Source organism: Oncorhynchus keta, unplaced genomic scaffold (genome assembly GCF_023373465.1).
Source record: "Oncorhynchus keta strain PuntledgeMale-10-30-2019 unplaced genomic scaffold, Oket_V2 Un_contig_19696_pilon_pilon, whole genome shotgun sequence".
In the NCBI taxonomy this organism is placed as follows: Eukaryota; Metazoa; Chordata; class Actinopteri; order Salmoniformes; family Salmonidae; genus Oncorhynchus; species Oncorhynchus keta.
The window spans coordinates 74-24,576 of record NW_026281612.1 but is presented as its reverse complement, the minus strand read 5'-3'; the positions used below and the strand labels follow the sequence as shown (position 1 = coordinate 24,576).

General features: G+C 49.9%; 1 pseudogene; it reads right to left on the bottom strand.

The window, feature by feature from the left end:
* The window catches only part of LOC127920502 (pyruvate dehydrogenase phosphatase regulatory subunit, mitochondrial-like), a 41,721-nt pseudogene extending 34,574 nt beyond the window's left edge, over window positions 1–7,147 (bottom strand).
* Between the last annotated feature and the right edge of the window lie 17,356 nt (window positions 7,148–24,503).

Below are 24,503 nucleotides of genomic sequence, written 5' to 3'. Positions count from 1 at the left end.
AGGTCGCAGTTGCAAATGAGAACTTGTTCTCAACTAGCCTACCTGGTTAAATAAAGGTGAAATAAAATAAAAATAAAATAGTTTGTTAACAAGACATTTGTGGAGTGGTTAAAAAACGAGTTTTAATGACTCCAACCTGACCTTGATTGGAGTAGCATGATGTCAAATTAGCCAAAGAGATGCCCCCTGGGCACCGACTAACTCACTCTGCTTGACATGCCACACCCTGGCCCCTTGGCAGGCCACACCCTGGCAGGCCACACCCTGGCCCCTTGGCAGGCCACACCTTGGCAGGCCACACCTTGGCAGGCCACACCTTGGCAGGCCACACCTTGACCCTTGGCAGGCCACACCTTGTCCCTTGGCAGGCCACACCTTGGCAGGCCACACCTTGACCCTTGGCAGGCCACACCTTGGCAGGCCACACACGGCCCTTGGCAGGCCACACCTTGTCACTTGGCAGGCCACACCTTGGCAGGCCACACCTTGACCCTTGGCAGGCCACACCTTGACCCTTGGCAGGCCACACCTTGGCAGGCCACACCTTGGCAGGCCACACCTTGGCCCTTGGCAGGCCACACCTTGGCAGGCCACACCTTGGCAGGCCACACCTTGACCCTTGGCAGGCCACACCTTGGCAGGCCACACCTTGACCCTTGGCAGGCCACACCTTGGCAGGCCACACCTTGACCCTTGGCAGGCCACACCTTGGCAGGCCACACCTTGGCAGGCCACACCTTGCCCCTTGGCAGGCCACACCTTGGCAGGCCACACCTTGGCCCTTGGCAGGCCACACCTTGACCCTTGGCAGGCCACACCTTGGCAGGCCACACCTTGGCAGGCCACACCTTGGCAGGCCACACCTTGGCAGGCCACACCTTGGCAGGCCACACCTTGGCCCTTGGCAGGCCACACCTTGGCCCTTGGCAGGCCACACCTTGGCCCTTGGCAGGCCACACCTTGTCCCTTGGCAGGCCACACCTTGGCAGGCCACACCTTGGCAGGCCACACCTTGGCAGGCCACACCTTGGCAGGCCACACCTTGGCAGGCCACACCTTGGCAGGCCACACCTTGGCCCTTGGCAGGCCACACCTTGGCCCTTGGCAGGCCACACCTTGGCCCTTGGCAGGCCACACCTTGGCCCTTGGCAGGCCACACCTTGTCCCTTGGCAGGCCACACCTTGGCAGGCCACACCTTGGCAGGCCACACCCTGGCAGGCCACACCTTGGCAGGCCACACCTTGGCAGGCCACACCTTGGCAGGCCACACCTTGGCAGGCCACACCTTGGCAGGCCACACCTTGGCCCTTCCCTCCAGCAGCCTTGCTTTCTGGCTTCATTACATTCTAACTGATGGTGAAACCACATGGTTGTAACTTTCTATTGGAACCTCCACTACAGATAGGCTCGCAGGAATTTTCCTCAAATTCCGTTTTTCCAGAAATCCCAGTTGGAAACTTCCCCCAAATCAGGATGGAACAAGCAGGAAATCTGGAATCATCCAATCAGGATTTCTGGAAAACCTGGGAATTTTTTGGTTTGCAAGCCGAACAATAGTCCATCCTTGGTTTTACTGTCTCACCGTGTCCGGCTGCTGCTGTGGCGAGGGCGTGGTTGACGTCAGGCGGTGACACCACGGCATCCCCGGCAGGTGGAGCGCCCCCACCAGGTCATGAATATTCACCAGGGGTGGAGCTTGGACACCTCTTTGGGTTTGATCACGTTACAGGGGATCCCCATCACACTGAGGAATGAGGAGAGAGAGGAGGGAGGAGAGAGGAGAAGAAGAGAGGGGAGGGAGGAGAGAGGGAAGAGGATAGGGTCAGGGAGAGACTGGACCGGAGAGAGAGTACTGAGCTATAATTCAGACCAGAGGAGAGGGTCAGGGAGAGACTGGACCGGAGAGAGAGTACTGAGCTATAATTCAGACCAGAGGAGAGACCGGGTCAGGGAGAGACTGGACCGGAGAGAGAGTAATGAGCTATAATTCAGACCAGAGGAGAGGGTCAGGGAGAGACTGGACCGGAGAGAGAGTAATGAGCTATAATTCAGACCAGAGGAGAGGGTCAGGGAGAGACTGGACCGGAGAGAGAGTAATGAGCTATAATTCAGACCAGAGGATAGGGTCAGGGAGAGACTGGACCGGAGAGAATACTGAGCTATAATTCAGACCAGAGGATAGGGTCAGGGAGAGACTGGACCGGAGAGAGAGTACTGAGCTATAATTCAGACCAGAGGAGAGGGTCAGGGAGAGACTGGACCGGAGAGAGAGTACTGAGCTATAATTCAGACCAGAGGAGAGGGTCAGGGAGAGACTGGACCGGAGAGAGAGTACTGAGCTATAATTCAGACCAGAGGAGAGGGTCAGGGAGAGACTGGACCGGAGAGAGAGTACTGAGCTATAATTCAGACCAGAGGAGAGGGTCAGGGAGAGACTGGACCGGAGAGAGAGTACTGAGCTATAATTCAGACCAGAGGAGAGGGTCAGGGAGAGACTGGACCGGAGAGAGAGTACTGAGCTATAATTCAGACCAGAGGAGAGACCGGGTCAGGGAGAGACTGGACCGGAGAGAGAGTACTGAGCTATAATTCAGACCAGAGGAGAGACCGGGTCAGGGAGAGACTGGACCGGAGAGAGAGTACTGAGCTATAATTCAGACCAGAGGAGAGGGTCAGGGAGAGACTGGACCGGAGAGAGAGTACTGAGCTATAATTCAGACCAGAGGAGAGACCGGGTCAGGGAGGGAGAGGAAGAGAAGGCGGTTAGGGAGGGACTTACTTCAGCCTGGATGCCAGGCGCTTCAGGGAGAGGAAACGGTCCTGATTCTGGGCCAGACATATAGAGCCTGTTTTCACGTAACCTGGAACAAACACACACACACACACACACACACACACACATATTAGGACTGCGAAGTCATGAGTCATCTCGTTTTAAACCACACAAGGCAACGCCCTGCCATACTCTCTGGATGTTGGCACAAGACTAAATACCACTGGTAAATCTGTTGTTCCACAAGACTAAATACCACTGGTAAATCTGTGTTTATACAAGACTAAATACCACTGGTAAATCTGTTGTTTATACAAGACTAAATACCACTGGTAAATCTGTGTTTATACAAGACTAAATACCACTGGTAAATCTGTTGTTCCACAAGACTAAATACCATTGGTAAATCTGTGTTTATACAAGACTAAATACCACTGGTAAATCTGTTGTTTTACAAGACTAAATACCACTGGTAAATCTGTTGTTCCACAAGACTAAATACCACTGGTAAATCTGTTGTTCCACAAGACTAAATACCACTGGTAAATCTGTGTTTATACAAGACTAAATACCACTGGTAAATCTGTTGTTCCACAAGACTAAATACCACTGGTAAATCTGTGTTTATACAAGACTAAATACCACTGGTAAATCTGTTGTTCCACAAGACTAAATACCACTGGTAAATCTGTGTTTATACAAGACTAAATACCACTGGTAAATCTGTGTTTATACAAGACTAAATACCACTGGTAAATCTGTGTTTATACAAGACTAAATACCACTGGTAAATCTGTGTTTATACAAGACTAAATACCACTGGTAAATCTGTTGTTTATACAAGACTAAATACCACTGGTAAATCTGTGTTTATACAAGACTAAATACCACTGGTAGATCAGTGTTTATACAAGACTAAATACCACTGGTAAATCTGTGTTTATACAAGACTAAATACCACTGGTAAATCTGTGTTTATACAAGACTAAATACCACTGGTAAATCTGTGTTTATACAAGAATAAATACCACTGGTAAATCTGTTGTTCCACAAGACTATATACCACTGGTAAATCTGTTGTTCCACAAGACTAAATACCACTGATAAATCTGTGTTTATACAAGACTAAATACCACTGGTAAATCTGTGTTTATACAAGACTAAATACCACTGGTAAATCTGTGTTTATACAAGACTAAATACCACTGGTAAATCTGTGTTTATACAAGACTAAATACCACTGGTAAATCTGTTGTTCCACAAGACTAAATACCACTGGTAAATCTGTGTTTATACAAGACTAAATACCACTGGTAAATCTGTTGTTCCACAAGACTAAATACCACTGGTAAATCTGTTGTTCCACAAGACTAAATACCACTGGTAAATCTGTTGTTTATACAAGACTAAATACCACTGGTAAATCTGTGTTTATACAAGACTAAATACCACTGGTAAATCTGTGTTTATACAAGACTAAATACCACTGGTAAATCTGTTGTTCCACAAGACTAAATACCACTGGTAAATCTGTTGTTCCACAAGACTAAATACCACTGGTAAATCTGTGTTTATACAAGACTAAATACCACTGGTAAATCTGTTGTTCCACAAGACTAAATACCACTGGTAAATCTGTTGTTTCAAAAGACTAAATACCACTGGTAAATCTGTTGTTTATACAAGACTAAATACCACTGGTAAATCTGTTTATACAAGTTACCACTGGACTAAATACCACTGGTAAATCTGTTGTTTATACAAGACTAAATACCACTGGTAAATCTGTGTTTATACAAGACTAAATACCACTGGTAAATCTGTTGTTTCACAAGACTAAATACCACTGGTAAATCTGTTGTTCCACAAGACTAAATACCACTGGTAAATCTGTTGTTTATACAAGACTAAATACCACTGGTAAATCTGTGTTTATACAAGACTAAATACCACTGGTAAATCTGTGTTTATACAAGACTAAATACCACTGGTAAATCTGTGTTTATACAAGACTAAATACCACTGGTAAATCTGTTGTTTATACAAGACTAAATACCACTGGTAAATCTGTGTTTATACAAGACTAAATACCACTGGTAAATCTGTGTTTATACAAGACTAAATACCACTGGTAAATCTGTGTTTATACAAGACTAAATACCACTGGTAAATCTGTTGTTCCACAAGACTAAATACCACTGGTAAATCTGTTGTTTATACAAGACTAAATACCACTGGTAAATCTGTGTTTATACAAGACTAAATACCACTGGTAAATCTGTGTTTATACAAGACTAAATACCACTGGTAAATCTGTGTTTATACAAGACTAAATACCACTGGTAAATCTGTTGTTTATACAAGACTAAATACCACTGGTAAATCTGTGTTTATACAAGACTAAATACCACTGGTAAATCTGTGTTTATACAAGACTAAATACCACTGGTAAATCTGTGTTTATACAAGACTAAATACCACTGGTAAATCTGTTGTTTATACAAGACTAAATACCACCAAGACTAAATATACCACCAAATATACCACCAAATATACCACCAAGACTAAATATGTTGTTTATACAAGACTAAATACCACTGGTAAATCTGTGTTTATACAAGACTAAATACCACTGGAGTATTACTACTACTGTAGGCATGCTAGTACAAATGGAGTGGAACTCAGGCTAGAGTCATACTGTAGGCATGTTAGTACAAATGGAGTGGAACTCAGGCTAGTCATAGTCTAGGCATGTTAGTACAAATGGAGTGCAACTCAGGCTAGAGTCATACTGTAGGCATGTTAGTACAAATGGAGCGGGACTCAGGCTAGAGTCATACTGTAGGCATGTTAGTACAAATGGAGTGGAACTCAGGCTAGAGTTATACTGTAGGCATGTTAGTACAAATGGAGCGGGACTCAGGCTAGAGTCATACTGTAGGCATGTTAGTACAAATGGAGCGGAACTCAGGCTAGAGTTATACTGTAGGCATGTTAGTACAAATGGAGTGGAACTCAGGCTAGTCATAGTCTAGGCATGTTAGTACAAATGGTGTGCAACTCAGGCTAGAGTCATACTGTAGGCATGTTAGTACATATGGAGTGGAACTCAGGCTAGAGTCATACTGTAGGCATGTTAGTACAAATGGAGTGGAACTCAGGCTAGAGTCATACTGTAGGCATGTTAGTACAAATGGAGTGGAACTCAGGCTAGAGTCATACTGTAGGCATGTTAGTACAAATGGAGCGGGACTCAGGCTAGTGTCATACTGTAGGCATGTTAGTACAAATGGAGTGGAACTCAGGCTAGTCATAGTCTAGGCATGTTAGTACAAATGGAGTGCAACTCAGGCTAGAGTCATACTGTAGGCATGTTAGTACAAATGGAGCGGAACTCAGGCTAGAGTTATACTGTAGGCATGTTAGTACAAATGGAGCGGAACTCAGGCTAGAGTCATACTGTAGGCATGTTAGTACAAATGGAGCGGAACTCAGGCTAGTCATACTGTAGGCATGTTAGTACAAATGGTGTGCAACTCAGGCTAGAGTCATACTGTAGGCATGTTAGTACAAATGGAGCGGAACTCAGGCTAGAGTTATACTGTAGGCATGTTAGTACAAATGGAGCGGGACTCAGGCTAGAGTCATACTGTAGGCATGTTAGTACAAATGGAGCGGAACTCAGGCTAGAGTCATACTGTAGGCATGTTAGTACAAATGGAGTGGAACTCAGGCTAGAGTCATACTGTAGGCATGTTAGTACAAATGGAGCGGGACTCAGGCTAGTGTCATACTGTAGGCATGTTAGTACAAATGGAGTGGAACTCAGGCTAGAGTCATACTGTAGGCATGTTAGTACAAATGGAGTGGAACTCAGGCTAGAGTCATACTGTAGGCATGTTAGTACATATGGAGTGGAACTCAGGCTAGAGTCATACTGTAGGCATGTTAGTACAAATGGAGTGGAACTCAGGCTAGAGTCATACTGTAGGCATGTTAGTACATATGGAGTGGAACTCAGGCTAGAGTCATACTGTAGGCATGTTAGTACATATGGAGTGGAACTCAGGCTAGAGTCATACTGTAGGCATGTTAGTACAAATGGAGTGGAACTCAGGCTAGAGTCATACTGTAGGCATGTTAGTACAAATGGAGTGGAACTCAGGCTAGAGTTATACTGTAGGCATGTTAGTACAAATGGAGTGGAACTCATAGTCATAGTGTGTAAGTCCATCCCACCTGTCTTGACCCCAGTCTCCTCCTCCAGGTGTTCATACAGGGAGTTGGAGTAGTCAGCCATTTTACACTCAATAGAGATGGGCTTGGCCACGCTGACGATCCCAGCACACAGCCTGGTGGTGCCAGCACCCAGCCTAGCACACAGAGAGATGAGGTCAACATGGTTAGGTACAGCACCTAGCCTAGCACACAGAGAGATGAGGACAACATGGTTAGGTACAGCACCCAGCCTAACACACAGAGAGATGAGGTCAACATGGTTAGGTACAGCACCTAGCCTAGCTCACAGAGAGAGGAGGACAACATGGTTAGGTACAGCACCCAGCCTAACACACAGAGAGATGAGGTCAACATGGTTAGGTACAGCACCCAGCCTAGCACACAGAGAGATGAGGTCAACATGGTTAGGTACAGCACCCAGCCTAACACACAGAGAGATGAGGTCAACATGGTTAGGTACAGCACCCAGCCTAACACACAGAGAGATGAGGTCAACATGGTTAGGTACAGCACCCAGCCTAGCACACAGAGAGATGAGGACAACATGGTTAGGTACAGCACCCAGCCTAGCACACAGAGAGATGAGGACAACATGGTTAGGTACAGCACCTAGCCTAACACACAGAGAGATGAGGTCAACATGGTTAGGTACAGCACCCAGCCTACAGAGAGATGAGGTCAACATGGTTAGGTACAGCACCCAGCCTAGCACACAGAGAGATGAGGTCAACATGGTTAGGTACAGCACCTAGCCTACAGAGAGATGAGGACAACATGGTTAGGTACAGCACCCAGCCTAGCACACAGAGAGATGAGGTCAACATGGTTAGGTACAGCACCCAGCCTAACACACAGAGAGATGAGGACAACATGGTTAGGTACAGCACCCAGCCTAACACACAGAGAGATGAGGTCAACATGGTTAGGTACAGCACCCAGCCTAACACACAGAGAGATGAGGTCAACATGGTTAGGTACAGCACCTAGCCTAGCACACAGAGAGATGAGGACAACATGGTTAGGTACAGCACCTAGCCTAACACACAGAGAGATGAGGTCAACATGGTTAGGTACAGCACCCAGCACACAGAGAGATGAGGTCAACATGGTTAGGTACAGCACCCAGCCTAGCACACAGAGAGATGAGGACAACATGGTTAGGTACAGCACCCAGCCTAGCACACAGAGAGATGAGGACAACATGGTTAGGTACAGCACCTAGCCTAACACACAGAGAGATGAGGTCAACATGGTTAGGTACAGCACCCAGCACACAGAGAGATGAGGTCAACATGGTTAGGTACAGCACCTAGCCTAACACACAGAGAGATAGGTCAACATGGTTAGGTACAGCACCTAGCCTAACACACAGAGATAAGGTCAACATGGTTAGGTACAGCACCCAGCCTAACACCCAGAGAGATGAGGTCAACATGGTTAGGTACAGCACCCAGCCTAACACACAGAGAGATGAGGTCAACATGGTTAGGTACAGCACCCAGCCTAGCACACAGAGATGAGGTCAACATGGTTAGGTACAGCACCCAGCCTAACACACAGAGAGATGAGGTCAACATGGTTAGGTACAGCACCTAGCCTAGCACACAGAGAGATGAGGTCAACATGGTTAGGTACAGCACCTAGCCTACAGAGAGATGAGGTCAACATGGTTAGGTACAGCACCCAGCCTAACACACAGAGAGATGAGGTCAACATGGTTAGGTACAGCACCCAGCCTAACACACAGAGAGATGAGGTCAACATGGTTAGGTACAGCACCCAGCCTAGCACACAGAGAGATGAGGTCAACATGGTTAGGTACAGCACCTAGCCTACAGAGAGAGGAGGTCAACATGGTTAGGTCCAGCACCCAGCCTAACACACAGAGAGATGAGGTCAACATGGTTAGGTACAGCACCTAGCCTAACACACAGAGAGATGAGGACAACATGGTTAGGTACAGCACCCAGCACACAGAGAGATGAGGTCAACATGGTTAGGTACAGCACCTAGCACACAGAGAGATGAGGTCAACATGGTTAGTACAGCACCTAGCACACAGCCTGGTGGTGCCAGCACCCAGCCTAACACACAGAGAGATGAGGTCAACATGGTTAGGTACAGCACCCAGCCTAGCACACAGAGAGATGAGGACAACATGGTTAGGTACAGCACCCAGCCTAACACACAGAGAGATGAGGTCAACATTGTTAGGTACAGCACCCAGCCTAGCACACAGAGAGATGAGGACAACATGGTTAGGTACAGCACCTAGCCTAGCACACAGAGATGAGGACAACATGGTTAGGTAAAGCACCTAGCCTACAGAGAGATGAGGTCAACATGGTTAGGTACAGCACCCAGCCCAGCACACAGAGATGAGGTCAACATGGTTAGGTACAGCACCTAGCACACAGAGAGATGAGGTCAACATGGTTAGTACAGCACCTAGCACACAGCCTGGTGGTGCCAGCACCCAGCCTAACACACAGAGAGATGAGGTCAACATGGTTAGGTACAGCACCCAGCCTAGCACACAGAGAGATGAGGACAACATGGTTAGGTACAGCACCCAGCCTAACACACAGAGAGATGAGGTCAACATGGTTAGGTACAGCACCCAGCCTAGCACACAGAGAGATGAGGACAACATGGTTAGGTACAGCACCTAGCCTAGCACACAGAGAGATGAGGACAACATGGTTAGGTACAGCACCTAGCCTAACACACAGAGAGATGAGGTCAACATGGTTAGGTACAGCACCCAGCCTAACACACAGAGAGAGGAGGTCAACATGGTTAGGTACAGCACCTAGCCTACAGAGAGAGGAGGTCAACATGGTTAGGTACAGCACCTAGCCTACAGAGAGATGAGGTCAACATGGTTAGGTACAGCACCTAGCCTACAGAGAGATGAGGTCAACATGGTTAGGTACAGCACCTAGCCTAACACCCAGAGAGATGAGGTCAACATGGTTAGGTACAGCACCCAGCCTAACACACAGAGAGATGAGGTCAACATGGTTAGGTACAGCACCTAGCCTAACACACAGAGAGATAAGGTCAACATGGTTAGGTACAGCACCCAGCCTAACACCCAGAGAGATGAGGTCAACATGGTTAGGTACAGCACCCAGCCTAACACACAGAGAGATGAGGTCAACATGGTTAGGTACAGCACCCAGCCTAGCACACAGAGAGATGAGGACAACATGGTTCGGTACAGCACCTAGCCTGAGAGATGAGGTCAACATGGTTAGGTACAGCACCCAGCCTAACACACAGAGAGATGAGGACAACATGGTTAGGTACAGCACCTAGCCTACAGAGAGATGAGGTCAACATGGTTAGGTACAGCACCTAGCCTAACACACAGAGAGATGAGGTCAACATGGTTAGGTACAGCACCCAGCCTAACACACAGAGAGATGAGGACAACATGGTTAGGTACAGCACCTAGCCTAGCACACAGAGAGATGAGGACAACATGGTTAGGTACAGCACCTAGCCTACAGAGAGATGAGGTCAACATGGTTAGGTACAGCACCTAGCCTAACACACAGAGAGATGAGGTCAACATGGTTAGGTACAGCACCCAGCCTAACACACAGAGAGATGAGGTCAACATGGTTAGGTACAGCACCCAGCCTAACACACAGAGAGATGAGGTCAACATGGTTAGGTACAGCACCCAGCCTAACACACAGAGAGATGAGGACAACATGGTTAGGTACAGCACCCAGCCTAACACAGAGAGATGAGGTCAACATGGTTAGGTACAGCACCCAGCCTAACACACAGAGAGATGAGGACAACATGGTTAGGTACAGCACCTAGCCTACAGAGAGATGAGGTCAACATGGTTAGGTACAGCACCCAGCCTAACACACAGAGAGATGAGGTCAACATGGTTAGGTACAGCACCCAGCCTAGCACACAGAGAGATGAGGACAACATGGTTAGGTACAGCACCTAGCCTAGCACACAGAGAGATGAGGACAACATGGTTAGGTACAGCACCCAGCCTAACACACAGAGAGATGAGGTCAACATGGTTAGGTACAGCACCTAGCCTAGCACACAGAGAGATGAGGACAACATGGTTAGGTACAGCACCCAGCCTAACACACAGAGAGATGAGGTCAACATGGTTAGGTACAGCACCCAGCCTAACACACAGAGAGATGAGGTCAACATGGTTAGGTACAGCACCTAGCCTAGCACACAGAGAGATGAGGTCAACATGGTTAGGTACAGCACCCAGCCTAGCACACAGAGAGATGAGGACAACATGGTTAGGTACAGCACCTAGCCTAACACACAGAGAGATGAGGTCAACATGGTTAGGTACAGCACCCAGCCTAACACACAGAGAGATGAGGTCAACATGGTTAGGTACAGCACCCAGCACACAGAGAGATGAGGTCAACATGGTTAGGTACAGCACCCAGCCTAGCACACAGAGAGATGAGGACAACATGGTTAGGTACAGCACCCAGCCTAGCACACAGAGAGATGAGGACAACATGGTTAGGTACAGCACCTAGCCTAACACACAGAGAGATGAGGTCAACATGGTTAGGTACAGCACCCAGCCTAACACACAGAGAGATGAGGTCCTGGTTAGGTACAGCACCCAGCACACAGAGAGATGAGGTCAACATGGTTAGGTACAGCACCCAGCCTAACACCAGAGAGATGAGGACAACATGGTTAGGTACAGCACCCAGCCTAGCACACAGAGAGATGAGGACAACCTGGTTAGGTACAGCACCTAGCCTAACACACAGAGAGATGAGGTCAACATGGTTAGGTACAGCACCCAGCCTAACACACAGAGAGATGAGGTCAACATGGTTAGGTACAGCACCCAGCCTAACACACAGAGAGATGAGGTCAACATGGTTAGGTACAGCACCCAGCCTAGCACACAGAGAGATGAGGTCAACATGGTTAGGTACAGCACCCAGCCTAACACACAGAGAGAGGAGGTCAACATGGTTAGGTACAGCACCTAGCCTACAGAGAGATGAGGTCAACATGGTTAGGTACAGCACCCAGCCTAACACACAGAGAGATGAGGACAACTGGTTAGGTGCAGCACCTAGCCTAGCACACAGAGAGAGGAGGTCAACATGGTTAGGTACAGCACCCAGCCTAGCACACAGAGAGATGAGGTCAACATGGTTAGGTACAGCACCCAGCCTAGCACACAGAGAGATGAGGTCAACATGGTTAGGTACAGCACCTAGCCTAACACAGAGAGATAAGGTCAACATGGTTAGGTACAGCACCCAGCCTAACACCCAGAGAGATGAGGTCAACATGGTTAGGTACAGCACCCAGCCTAACACACAGAGAGATGAGGTCAACATGGTTAGGTACAGCACCCAGCCTAGCACACAGAGAGATGAGGTCAACATGGTTAGGTACAGCACCCAGCCTAGCACACAGAGAGATGAGGTCAACATGGTTAGGTACAGCACCCAGCCTAACACACAGAGAGATGAGGTCAACATGGTTAGGTACAGCACCCAGCCTAGCACACAGAGAGATGAGGTCAACATGGTTAGGTACAGCACCCAGCCTACAGAGAGATGAGGTCAACATGGTTAGGTACAGCACCCGCCTAACACACAGAGAGATGAGGTCAACATGGTTAGGTACAGCACCCAGCCTAACACACAGAGAGATGAGGTCAACATGGTTAGGTACAGCACCCAGCCTAGCACACAGAGAGATGAGGTCAACATGGTTAGGTACAGCACCTAGCCTAGAGAGAGGAGGTCAACATGGTTAGGTACAGCACCCAGCCTAACACACAGAGAGATGAGGTCAACATGGTTAGGTACAGCACCCAGCCTAACACACAGAGAGATGAGGACAACATGGTTAGGTACAGCACCCAGCACACAGAGAGATAACATGGTTAGGTACAGCACCTGGCACACAGAGAGATGAGGTCAACATGGTTAGTACAGCACCCAGCACACAGCCTGGTGGTGCCAGCACCCAGCCTAACACACAGAGAGATGAGGTCAACATGGTTAGGTACAGCACCCAGCCTAGCACACAGAGAGATGAGGTCAACATGGTTAGGTACAGCACCCAGCCTAGCACACAGAGAGATGAGGACAACATGGTTAGGTACAGCACCTAGCCTAGCACACAGAGAGAGGAGGTCAACATGGTTAGGTACAGCACCCAGCCTAACACACAGAAAGATGAGGTCAACATGGTTAGGTACAGCACCCAGCACACAGAGAGATGAGGTCAACATGGTTAGGTACAGCACCCAGCCTAGCACACAGAGAGATGAGGACAACATGGTTAGGTACAGCACCCAGCCTAGCACACAGAGAGATGAGGACAACATGGTTAGGTACAGCACCTAGCCTAACACACAGAGAGATGAGGTCAACATGGTTAGGTACAGCACCCAGCCTAACACACAGAGAGATGAGGTCAACATGGTTAGGTACAGCACCCAGCACTGAGGTCAACATGGTTAGGTACAGCACCTAGCCTACAGAGAGATGAGGTCAACATGGTTAGGTACAGCACCCAGCCTACAGAGAGATGAGGACAACATGGTTAGGTACAGCACCTAGCCTACAGAGAGATGAGGACAACATGGTTAGGTACAGCACCCAGCACACAGAGAGATGAGGTCAACATGGTTAGGTACAGCACCCAGCCTAGCACACAGAGAGATGAGGTCAACATGGTTAGGTACAGCACCTAGCCTAACACACAGAGAGATAAGGTCAACATGGTTAGGTACAGCACCCAGCCTAGCACACAGAGAGATGAGGTCAACATGGTTAGGTACAGCACCCAGCCTAGCACACAGAGAGATGAGGACAACATGGTTAGGTACAGCACCTAGCCTACAGAGAGATGAGGTCAACATGGTTAGGTACAGCACCTGCCTAACACACAGAGAGATGAGGTCAACATGGTTAGGTACAGCACCCAGCCTAACACAGAGAGATGAGGTCAACATGGTTAGGTACAGCACCTAGCCTACAGAGAGAGGAGGTCAACATGGTTAGGTACAGCACCCAGCCTAACACACAGAGAGATGAGGTCCTGGTTAGGTACAGCACCTAGCCTAACACACAGAGATATGAGGACAACATGGTTAGGTACAGCACCCAGCACACAGAGAGATGAGGTCCCATGGTTAGGTACAGCACCTAGCACTGGAGGATGAGGTCAACATGGTTAGTACAGCACCTAGCACACAGCCTGGTGGTGCCAGCACCCAGCCTAACACACAGAGAGATGAGGTCAACATGGTTAGGTACAGCACCCAGCCTAGCACACAGAGAGATGAGGACAACATGGTTAGGTACAGCACCCAGCCTAACACACAGAGAGATGAGGTCAACATTGTTAGGTACAGCACCCAGCCTAGCACACAGAGAGATGAGGACAACATGGTTAGGTACAGCACCTAGCCTAGCACACAGAGAGATGAGGACAACATGGTTAGGTAAAGCACCTAGCCTACAGAGAGATGAGGTCAACATGGTTAGGTACAGCACCCAGCCTAACACACAGAGAGATGAGGACAACATGGTTAGGTACAGCACCTAGCCTAGCACACAGAGAGATGAGGTCAACATGGTTAGTACAGCACCTAGCACACAGCCTGGTGGTGCCAGCACCCAGCCTAACACACAGAGAGATGAGGTCAACATGGTTAGGTACAGCACCCAGCCTAGCACACAGAGAGATGAGGACAACATGGTTAGGTACAGCACCCAGCCTACAGAGAGATGAGGTCAACATGGTTAGGTACAGCACCCAGCCTAGCACACAGAGAGATGAGGACAACATGGTTAGGTACAGCACCTAGCCTAGCACACAGAGAGATGAGGACAACATGGTTAGGTACAGCACCTAGCCTACAGAGAGATGAGGTCAACATGGTTAGGTACAGCACCCAGCCTAACACACAGAGAGATGAGGACAACATGGTTAGGTACAGCACCCAGCCTGAGGTCAGCACAGCACCTAGCCTAGCACACAGAGAGATGAGGTCAACATGGTTAGGTACAGCACCCAGCCTAGCACACAGAGAGATGAGGACAACATGGTTAGGTACAGCACCTAGCCTAACACACAGAGAGATGAGGTCAACATGGTTAGGTACAGCACCCAGCCTAACACACAGAGAGATGAGGTCAACATGGTTAGGTACAGCACCTAGCCTAGCACCAGAGAGATGAGCCATGGTTAGGTACAGCACCTAGCCTAGCACACAGAGATGAGGACAACATGGTTAGGTACAGCACCTAGCCTAGCACACAGAGAGAGGGAGGTCAACATGGTTAGGTACAGCACCCAGCCTAACACACAGAAAGATGAGGTCAACATGGTTAGGTACAGCACCCACCTAACACACAGAGAGAGGAGGTCAACATGGTTAGGTACAGCACCCAGCCTAGCACACAGAGAGATGAGGTCAACATGGTTAGGTACAGCACCCAGCCTAACACACAGAGAGAGGAGGTCAACATGGTTAGGTACAGCACCCAGCCTAACACACAGAGAGATGAGGTCAACATGGTTAGGTACAGCACCCAGCCTAGCACACAGAGAGATGAGGTCAACATGGTTAGGTACAGCACCTAGCCTACAGAGAGATGAGGACAACATGGTTAGGTACAGCACCTAGCCTAGCACACAGAGAGATGAGGACAACATGGTTAGGTACAGCACCTAGCCTACAGAGAGATGAGGACAACATGGTTAGGTACAGCACCTAGCCTAGCACACAGAGAGAGGAGGTCAACATGGTTAGGTACAGCACCCAGCCTAACACACAGAAAGATGAGAACATGGTTAGGTACAGCACCCACCCTAACACACAGAGAGATGAGGTCAACATGGTTAGGTACAGCACCCAGCCTAGCACACAGAGAGATGAGGTCAACATGGTTAGGTACAGCACCCAGCCTAACACACAGAGAGATGAGCAACATGGTTAGGTACAGCACCCAGCCTAGCACACAGAGAGATGAGGACAACATGGTTAGGTACAGCACCCAGCCTAGCACACAGAGAGATGAGGTCAACATGGTTGGGTACAGCACCCAGCCTAACACACAGAGAGATGAGGTCAACATGGTTAGGTACAGCACCTAGCCTAACACACAGAGAGATGAGGACAACATGGTTAGGTACAGCACCCAGCCTAGCACACAGAGAGATGAGGTCAACATGGTTAGGTACAGCACCCAGCCTAACACACAGAGAGATGAGGTCAACATGGTTAGGTACAGCACCCAGCCTAGCACACAGAGAGATGAGGTCAACATGGTTAGGTACAGCACCTAGCCTACAGAGAGATGAGGTCAACATGGTTAGGTACAGCACCTAGCCTAACACACAGAGAGATGAGGTCAACATGGTTAGGTACAGCACCCAGCCTAACACACAGAGAGATGAGGTCAACATGGTTAGGTACAGCACCCAGCCTAGCACACAGAGAGATGAGGTCAACATGGTTAGGTACAGCACCTAGCCTAACACACAGAGAGATGAGGACAACATGGTTAGGTACAGCACCTAGCCTAACACACAGAGATTGGTTAGGTACAGCACCCAGCACACAGAGAGATGAGGTCAACATGGTTAGGTACAGCACCTAGCCTACAGAGAGAGGAGGTCAACATGGTTAGGTACAGCACCCAGCCTAACACACAGAGAGATGAGGTCAACATGGTTAGGTACAGCACCTAGCCTAACACACAGAGAGATGGACAACATGGTTAGGTACAGCACCCAGCACACAGAGAGATGAGGTCAACATGGTTAGGTACAGCACCTAGCACACAGAGAGAGATGAGGTCAACATGGTTAGTACAGCACCTAGCACACAGCCTGGTGGTGCCAGCACCCAGCCTAACACACAGAGATGAGGTCAACATGGTTAGGTACAGCACCCAGCCTAGCACACAGAGAGATGAGGGTCAACATGGTTAGGTACAGCACCTAGCCTAGCACACAGAGATGAGGACAACATGGTTAGGTACAGCACCTAGCCTAGCACACAGAGAGGGAGGTCAACATGGTTAGGTACAGCACCCAGCCTAACACACAGAAAGATGAGGTCAACATGGTTAGGTACAGCACCCAGCACACAGAGAGATGAGGTCACATGGTTGGGTACAGCAGCCTAGCACACAGAGATGAGGACAACATGGTTAGGTACAGCACCCAGCCTAGCACACAGAGAGATGAGGACAACATGGTTAGGTACAGCACCTAGCCTAACACACAGAGAGATGAGGTCAACATGGTTAGGTACAGCACCCAGCCTAACACACAGAGAGATGAGGTCAACATGGTTAGGTACAGCACCCAGCCTAACACACAGAGAGATGAGGTCAACATGGTTAGGTACAGCACCCAGCCCAGCACACAGAGAGATGAGGTCAACATGGTTAGGTACAGCACCTAGCCTAGCACACACAGAGAGATGAGGTCAACATGGTTAGGCACACAGAGATGAGGTCAATGGTTAGGTACACAGAGATGAGGACAACATGGTTAGGTACACCCAGCACACAGAGAGATGAGGCCATGGTTAGGTACAGCACAGCCTAACACACAGAGAGATGAGGTCAACATGGTTAGGTACAGCACCCAGCCCACACAGAAGATAGGTCAACATGGTTAGGTGCAGAGATGAGGACAACATGGTTAGGTACAGCACCCAGCCTAACACACAGAGAGATGAGGACAACATGGTTAGGTACAGCACCCAGCCTAACACACAGAGAGATGAGGTCAACATGGTTAGGTACAGCACCCAGCCTACACACAGAGAGATGAGGTCAACATGGTTAGGTACAGCACCCAGCCTAGCACAGAGAGATGAGGTCAACATGGTTAGGTACAGCACCTAGCCTAACACAGAGAGATGAGGTCAACATGGTTAGGTACAGCACCCAGCCTAACACAGAGAGAGGAGGTCAACATGGTTAGGTACAGCACCCAGCCTAGCACACAGAGAGATGAGGTCAACATGGTTAGGTACAGCACCCAGCCTAGCACACAGAGAGATGAGGTCAACATGGTTAGGTAGCCTAGCAACATGGTTAGGTACCCCAGCCTAACACACAGAGAGATGAGGTCAACATGGTTAGGTACAGCACCCAGCCTAGCACACAGAGAGCATGAGGTCAACATGGTTAGGTACAGCACCTAGCCTAGCACACAGAGAGATGAGGTCAACATGGTTAGGTACAGCACCTAGCCTAACACAGCAGAGAGATGAGGACAACATGGTTAGGTACAGCACCCAGCCTAACACACAGAGAGATGAGGTCAACATGGTTAGGTACAGCACCCAGCAACATGGTTAGCACACCTAGCACACAGCCTGGTGGTGCAGCACCCAGCCTAGCACACAGAGAGATGAGGTCAACATGGTTAGGTACAGCACCCAGCCTAGCACACAGAGAGATGAGGTCAACATGGTTAGGGCACCTAGAGCACAGAGATGAGGACAACATGGTTAGGTACCACCCAGCCTAACACACAGAGAGATGAGGTCAACATGGTTAGGTACAGCACCCAGCCTAACACACAGAGAGATGAGGTCAACATGGTTAGGTACAGCACCCAGCACACAGAGAGATGAGGTCAACATGGTTAGGTACAGCACCCAGCCTAGCACACAGAGAGAGATGAGGTCAACATGGTTAGGTACAGCACCCAGCCTAGCACACAGAGAGATGAGGTCAACATGGTTAGGTACAGCACCCAGCCTAACACACAGAGAGATGAGGTCAACATGGTTAGGTACAGCACCCAGCCTAACACACAGAGAGATGAGGGGTCAACAGCACCCAGCCTAGCACACAGAGAGATGAGGACAACATGGTTAGGTACAGCACCCAGCCTAGCACACAGAGAGATGAGGTCACACAGACCTAGAGATGAGGACAACATGGTTAGGTACAGCACCTAGCCTAACACAGAGAGATGAGGACAACATGGTTAGGTACAGCACCTAGCCTAGCCTACACACAGAGAGAGGTCAACATGGTTAGGTACAGCACCTAGCCTAACACACAGAGAGATGAGGACAACATGGTTAGGTACACACCCAGCACACACAGAGATAGCACCCAGCCTAGCCTACACAGAGAGATGAGGTCAACATGGTTAGGTACAGCACCCAGCCTAGCACACAGAGATGAGGTCAACATGGTTAGGTACAGCACCCAGCACTAGCACACAGAGAGATGAGGTCAACATGGTTAGGTACAGCACCCAGCCTAACACACAGAGAGATGAGGTCAACATGGTTAGGTACAGCACCCAGCCTAGCACACAGAGAGATAAGGTCAACATGGTTAGGTACAGCACCTAGCCTAACACACAGAGATGAGGTCAACATGGTTAGGTACAGCACCTAGCCTAACACCCAGCCTAACACACAGAGAGATGAGGTCAACATGGTTAGGTACAGCACCCAGCCTAGCACACAGAGAGATGAGGTCAGGTTAGGTACAGCACCTAGCCTAACACACAGAGAGATGGTCAACATGGTTAGGTACAGCACCCAGCCTAGAGATGAGGTCAACATGGTTAGGTACAGCACCCAGCCTAGCACACAGAGAGATGAGGTCAACATGGTTAGGTACAGCACCTAGCCTAACACACAGAGAGATGAGGTCAACATGGTTAGGTACAGCACCCAGCCTAACACACAGAGAGATGAGGTCAACATGGTTAGGTACAGCACCCAGCCTAACACACAGAGAGATGAGGTCACACAGAGAGATGAGGACAACATGGTTAGGTACAGACCCAGCCTAGCACACAGAGAGATGAGGTCAACATGGTTAGGTACAGCAGCCTAGCACACAGAGAGATGAGGTCAACATGGTTAGGTACAGCACCTAGCCTAACACACAGAGAGATGAGGTCAACATGGTTAGGTACAGCACCCAGCCTACACACAGAGATGAGGTCAACATGGTTAGGTACAGCACAGCCTAACACAGAGAGATGAGGTCAACATGGTTAGGTACAGCACCCAGCCTAGCACACAGAGAGAGATGAGGTCAACATGGTTAGGTACAGCACCCAGCCTAGCACACAGAGATGAGGACAACATGGTTAGGTACAGCACCCAGCAACACAGAGAGATGAGGTCAACATTGTTAGGTACAGCACCCAGCCTAGCACAGAGAGATGAGGACAACATGGTTAGGTACAGCACCTAGCCTAGCACACAGAGATGAGGACAACATGGTTAGGTAAAGCACCTAGCCTACAGAGATGAGGTCAACATGGTTAGGTACAGCACCCAGCCCAGCACACAGAGAGATGAGGTCAACATGGTTAGGTACAGCACCTAGCACACAGAGATGAGGTCAACATGGTTAGTACAGCACCTAGCACACAGCCTGGTGGTGCCAGCACCCAGCCTAACACACAGAGAGATGAGGTCAACATGGTTAGGTACAGCACCCAGCCTAGCACACAGAGATGAGGACAACATGGTTAGGTACAGCACCCAGCCTAACACACAGAGAGATGAGGTCAACATGGTTAGGTACAGCACCCAGCCTAGCACACAGAGAGATGAGGACAACATGGTTAGGTACAGCACCTAGCCTAGCACACAGAGAGATGAGGACAACATGGTTAGGTACAGCACCTAGCCTACAGAGAGATGAGGTCAACATGGTTAGGTACAGCACCCAGCCTAACACACAGAGAGATGAGGACAACATGGTTAGGTACAGCACCCAGCCTAACACACAGAGAGATGAGGTCAACATGGTTAGGTACAGCACCTAGCCTAGCACACAGAGAGATGAGGTCAACATGGTTAGGTACAGCACCCAGCCTAGCACACAGAGAGATGAGGACAACATGGTTAGGTACAGCACCTAGCCTAACACACAGAGAGATGAGGTCAACATGGTTAGGTACAGCACCCAGCCTAACACACAGAGAGATTCAACATGGTTAGGTACAGCACCTAGCCTAGCACACAGAGAGAGAGGTCAACATGGTTAGGTACAGCACCTAGCCCTGCACACAGAGATGAGGACAACATGGTTAGGTACAGCACCTAGCCTAGCACACAGAGAGAGGAGGTCAACATGGTTAGGTACAGCACCCAGCCTAACACACAGAAAGATGAGGTCAACATGGTTAGGTACAGCACCCACCCTAACACACAGAGAGATGAGGTCAACATGGTTAGGTACAGCACCCAGCCTAGCACACAGAGAGATGAGGTCAACATGGTTAGGTACAGCACCCAGCCTAACACACAGAGAGATGAGGTCAACATGGTTAGGTACAGCACCCAGCCTAACACACAGAGCAACTGGTTAGGTACAGCACAGCCTAGCACACAGAGAGATGAGGTCAACATGGTTAGGTACAGCACCTAGCCTACAGAGAGATGAGGACAACATGGTTAGGTACAGCACCTAGCCTAGCACACAGAGAGATGAGGACAACATGGTTAGGTACAGCACCTAGCCTACAGAGAGATGAGGACAACATGGTTAGGTACAGCACCTAGCCTAGCACACAGAGAGAGGAGGTCAACATGGTTAGGTACAGCACCCAGCCTAACACACAGAAAGATGAGGTCAACATGGTTAGGTACAGCACCCACCCTAACACACAGAGAGATGAGGTCAACATGGTTAGGTACAGCACCCAGCCTAGCACACAGAGAGATGAGGTCAACATGGTTAGGTACAGCACCCAGCCTAACACACAGAGAGAGGAGGTCAACATGGTTAGGTACAGCACCCAGCCTAGCACACAGAGAGATGAGGTCAACATGGTTAGGTACAGCACCTAGCCTAGCACACAGAGAGAGGAGGACAACATGGTTAGGTACAGCACCTAGCCTAACACACAGAGAGATGAGGACAACATGGTCAGGTACAGCACCCAGCCTAGCACACAGAGAGATGAGGACAACATGGTTAGGTACAGCACCTAGCCTAGAACACAGAGAGATGAGGACAACATGGTCAGGTACAGCACCCAGCCTAGCACACAGAGAGATGAGGACAACATGGTTAGGTACAGCACCTAGCCTAACACACAGAGAGATGAGGTCAACATGGTTAGGTACAGCACCCAGCCTAGCACACAGAGAGATGAGGTCAACATGGTTAGGTACAGCACCCAGCCTAGCACACAGAGAGATGAGGTCAACATGGTTAGGTACAGCACCCAGCCTAGCACACAGAGAGATGAGGTCAACATGGTTAGGTACAGCACCTAGCCTAGCACACAGAGAGATGAGGACAACATGGTTAGGTACAGCACCTAGCCTACAGAGAGATGAGGTCAACATGGTTAGGTACAGCACCTAGCCTACAGAGAGATGAGGACAACATGGTTAGGTACAGCACCTAGCCTACAGAGAAATGAGGACAACATGGTTAGGTACAGCACCTAGCCTAGCACACAGAGAGATGAGGACAACATGGTTAGGTACAGCACCCAGCCTAGCACACAGAGAGATGAGGTCAACATGGTTAGGTACAGCACCTAGCCTAACACACAGAGATGAGGACAACATGGTTAGGTACAGCACCCAGCCTAACACACAGAGAGATGAGGTCAACATGGTTAGGTACAGCACCCAGCCTAACACACAGAGATGAGGTCAACATGGTTAGGTACAGCACCCAGCACACAGAGAGATGGGTCAACATGGTTAGGTACAGCACCTAGCCTACAGAGAAATGAGGACAACATGGTTAGGTACAGCACCTAGCCTAGCACACAGAGAGATGAGGACAACATGGTTAGGTACAGCACCTAGCCTAGCTCACAGAGAGAGGAGGACAACATGGTTAGGTACAGCACCTAGCCTAGCACACAGAGAGAGGAGGACAACATGGTTAGGTACAGCACCTAGCCTAGCACACAGAGAGATGAGGTCAACATGGTTAGGTACAGCACCTAGCCTAACACACAGAGATAAGGACAACATGGTTAGGTACAGCACCTAGCCTAACACCCAGCCTGGTGGTACCAGCACCCAGCCTAACACCCAGCCTGGTGGTACCAGCACCCAGCCTAACACCCAGCCTGGTGGTAACAGCACCCAGCCTAACACCCAGCCTGGTGGTGCCAGCACCCAGCCTAACACCCAGCCTGGTGGTACCAGCACCCAGCCTAACACCCAGCCTGGTGGTACCAGCACCCAGCCTAACACCCAGCCTGGTGGTGCCAGCACCCAGCCTAACACCCATCCTGGTGGAACCAGCACCCAGCCTAACACCCAGCCTGGTGGTACCAGCACCCAGTCTAACACCCAGCCTGGTGGTACCAGCACCCAGCCTAACACCCATCCTGGTGGAACCAGCACCCAGCTAACACCCAGCCTGGTGGAACCAGCACCCAGCCTAACACCCATCCTGGTGGAACCAGCACCCAGTCTAACACCCAGCCTGGTGGTACCAGCACCCAGTCTAACACCCAGCCTGGTGGTACCAGCACCCAGCCTAACACCCAGCCTGGTGGAACCAGCACCCAGCCTAACACCCAGCCTGGTGGTACCAGCACCCAGTCTAACACCCAGCCTGGTGGTACCAGCACCCAGTCTAACACCCAGCCTGGTGGTACCAGCACCCAGCCTAACACCCAGCCTGGTGGTAACAGCACCCAGCCTAACACCCAGCCTGGTGGTAACAGCACCCAGTCTAACACCCAGCCTAACACCCAGCCTGGTGGTAACAGCACCCAGTCTAACACCCAGCCTAACACCCAGCCTGGTAGTACCAGCACCCAGCCTAACACCCAGCCTGGTGGTGCCAGCACCCAGCCTAACACCCAGCCTGGTGGTACCAGCACCCAGCCTAACACCCAGCCTAACACCCAGCCTGGTGGTACCAGCACCCAGCCTAACACCCAGCCTGGTGGTACCAGCACCCAGCCTAACACCCAGCCTGGTGGTAACAGCACCCAGTCTAACACCCAGCCTAACACCCAGCCTGGTGGTACCAGCACCCAGCCTAACACCCAGCCGAACACCCAGCCTGGTGGTGCCAGCACCCAGCCTAACACCCAGCCTAACACCCAGCCTGGTGGTGCCAGCACCCAGCCTAACACCCAGCCTGGTGGTAACAGCACCCAGTCTAACACCCAGTCTAACACCCAGCCTGGTGGTGCCAGCACCCAGCCTAACACCCAGCCTGGTGGTACCAGCACCCAGCCTAACACCCAGCCTAACACCCAGCCTGGTGGTACCAGCACCCAGCCTAACACAGCCTAACACCCAGCCTGGTGGTACCAACACCCAGCCTAACACCCAGCCTAACACCCAGCCCAACACCCAGCCCAACACCCAGCCCAACACCCAGCCCAACACCCAGCCCAACACCCAGCCTAACACCAGCCTAACACCCAGCCTAACACCCAGCCTAACACCCAGCCTAACACCCAGCCTAACACCCAGCCTAACACCTTCCT